This window comes from Tamandua tetradactyla, chromosome 15 (genome assembly GCF_023851605.1).
Source record: "Tamandua tetradactyla isolate mTamTet1 chromosome 15, mTamTet1.pri, whole genome shotgun sequence".
NCBI lineage: Eukaryota > Metazoa > Chordata > Mammalia > Pilosa > Myrmecophagidae > Tamandua > Tamandua tetradactyla.
In genome coordinates this window covers 31,342,389-31,345,590 of record NC_135341.1, presented here as the reverse complement: position 1 = coordinate 31,345,590, position 3,202 = coordinate 31,342,389, and the positions used below count along the sequence as shown (strand labels likewise).

At 43.6% G+C, this 3,202-nt stretch overlaps 1 pseudogene; it reads left to right on the top strand.

The window, feature by feature from the left end:
• The first annotated feature begins 977 nt into the window (after positions 1 to 977).
• LOC143656771 (zinc finger protein 280A-like) lies at positions 978 to 2,602 on the top strand (annotated as a pseudogene).
• Positions 2,603 to 3,202: the final 600 nt, after the last annotated feature.

Sequence of the window (3,202 nt, the reverse complement as noted above, 5' to 3'; positions counted from 1 at the left end):
TAGTTAGGGTTCTCTAGAGAAATAGAATCAACAGGAAACACTCGCAAATATAAAATTTATAAAAGTGTCTCACATAACCATGGGAATGCAGAGTCCAAAATCTGTAGGGCAGGCTGTGAAGCCGATGATTTCGATGGAGGGTCTGGACGAACTCCACAGGAGAGGCTCGCCGGCCAAAGCAGGAAGAGAGCCTGTTTCTTCTGAATCCTCCTTAAAAGGCTTCCAGTGATTATATGAAGCATCACTCATTGCAGAAGACACTCCCCTTGGCTGATTACAAATAGAATCAGCTGTGGATGCAGTTGATGTGATCATGATTTAATTGTATGAAATGTCCTCATCGCAACAGACAGGCCAGCACTTGCCCAACCAGGCAAACAGGTACCACCACTTGACTGAGTTGACACATGAACCTGACCATGACATATAGTTAAAGTGAAACCTGTTGATATGGTGCATTTCCCTACAGCAAAATTCAGCTGCTCAGGTGCAGAGTGGGAGGTGAGCTGAGTTTAATTAAGATTGGCTAAAATGATTTGATGAAAGGGATAGAGTCAGGAAGTTAGGGATAGAGGGAAGGAATTACTGTAGCAATGGGCTGTAGTATCTAAGCAGGGAAGTGAAGATAGAAAGGGCATGGTGAATAATGCAAAAGCAATTGGATCGGCAGATGCCTTTTGCAGAGGGAGGTGAGAGTCCTGCAGATGCAGTGGTGGCTTGGCGGACCCTGGGAAGTTGCTCCGAGGATGAAAATTTTGCCCTCCCTGGGGCACAGATGGAAGAGCCACACCAAATCACCTGGACTCGCAACTTCAGGAACTGCCTCCAGTGTTCTGGAGCAGCTAGAAGGAAAAATCTGAGAGGATCATATGGTACCCCATGACAAACTCTGGGATCTGTCCTGTAGCAATTTATAAAAAGAAAGCTCTGGAAGTTGAAGGAACCACTGGCTTAACTCAAGCAAAAGTAATTGTAAAATGGCACATCTCTTGACTGAGAAAGAACAGGAGCCCTCACCACAGATGAGGAATGGAGAAGACTCCAAACACCAGGATGATGAAGATGCGGAGCTGATCTTTGTTGGGGCAGAATGTGAAAGTGAAGACCCTGCAATTCTCTTTCTCAAGATGGTTTTGAGTGCAAAAGCTATCATTTCAAACATTTTGAAATGTTTACTCCAGGCTCAGGTTCAACAAAAAGGAAAGGTTACATAGGTCAAGCCACCAACCAAGTATTGAAGCCTGCAAACCATGTGACTCCATCATCAAGGTCAGTGGCCAACTGGCCGGCTTCTCTACCTGCATCAAGGACAACAGATACTCCTATGATTATGGAGCATTCGGGTAAAACTGGTTGCCAAAGGAGCCCCACCACAGGTCATGCCCCTAAATGCCTCAGATTTGCCCACACGATGGACTCAGTGTGTGGTTAGAGCTGCTCATTCTGTCAAAGGAAGGATGAAATTCCTCATGATTCAAAGCGACCTTCCCCTTCTGATGTAAACAGTGGAAACCCCAAAAGGCCTACACTCAGTGATGGAACCCCCAGGGAACATTCTTTAGATACCTTTTTCAGGTGTCTTCTCCACAATGAACACCGGTACACCCTGAAAAGGTGTTCCTACCTCATTAAGCCATGTTCAGAATGGGACATTATTTCTAAGGGCATGTGCAAATGACAACACATGTTTGGATCTTGTGACACAGGACACAGCAAATAGCTTTGAAGGACTGGCAAAAACAGACTTTTCAAGCCTAGCAAGTCAGAACAAGACTGTGGATTCCAAGAAAAGAGATATGATCATGGTACTTCATGATTTTTGCTATGGACAGCATAAAGGAGATGGGCGGCCAGAAGTGAAGACTCACACAAACTTTAAGTGACTCAGCTGAATGAAAGTTCTAAAAAATGTGAAGTCTATGAAGCACCATTTGGAGCTTGAGAAGCAGAGGGGTGACAGCTGGGAAGGCCACACCACCTGCCAGCACTGCCACCGGCAGTTTCCCACTCCCTTCCAGCTGCAGTGTCATGTTGAAAGTGTGCGCATCCCCCAGGAACCCTCCCCTGTTTGCAAAATCTGTGAACTGTCGTTTGAAACAGACCGGCTTCTCTTATAACACATGAAAGACAATCACAAACCTGGTGAGATGCCTTATGCGTGCCGGGTATGCAATTACACATCATCAGCCTTTGCTGATGTGGACATGCCTTTTAGATCCTGCCATGAAAACACTAAAAATTTGCTGTGTCCATTTTGTCTGAAAATTTTCAAAACAGGAGTATCATATGTGAATCACTTCTGGCGGTACTGGTACAAGAGAGCTTTCCAGTGTTCGAACTGTCGGCTGCAGTTTTTGACTTTGAAGGAGAAAAGGGAGCATAGAATAAAAAATCATTGAACATTTAAAAAGCCAGAGCAACTGGAAGGATTGTTTCCCGAAACAAAGGTTATTATTCAAACATCAGTTCAGCCAGGATCGAGAGATGCGGCATCCATCACTGTTGGCGTCAGTCACAATAACAGACCCTAGATTGTCACCTGCTAAAACCAAAAAAGAGAATGGCTATGAACACTAGACTTTCCAGACTGCCTTGTACCTAGGGTTCTGGCTGACAATTTTATTCTGTGTCCACTTACAGGAGTTATGAAAGACGCAAGTTAGGCCATCTGTAGATCTTGGCTGTAGATGTCACAAGCATTGTCATTAAATGTGAGTTTTCTGTTGACAATTCTTCAGCTTTCTGGTTTCAAGAAGTAGTCCAAAGTTTCCTTCATACTCCCTTCCGGATACCTTCCCCCAAGTAAAACCTAATCTAAGCTCTACCCCCATAGATTAGTTTCTTCTATTTTGTAACTAAATAAATGCAATCACACATCTTCTTGCCTTTGCCTTCTTTTAAATAATGTCTGTAAGATGCATCCTAGATGTGGGTAGCAGTGATGCACTCTTTTCTTGGTTTGGTGGATTTCCATTAAGTGAACATGGCACTGTTTTATGTATCCATTTTACTGTTGATGGACTTTTAGGCTGTTTCTTTGTTTTTTAATGAAGCTGCTATGAACATTCTTGTGCACACGTGGACTCATTTTTTCTCAGGTATACGGAGCTATGAAAAGAAGTGCTGGAACTGCAGATAACGTGTAGATACTATCAAATATTTTTTCAGATGTAATTGAAACAACTTATATTCCCACCAGCCA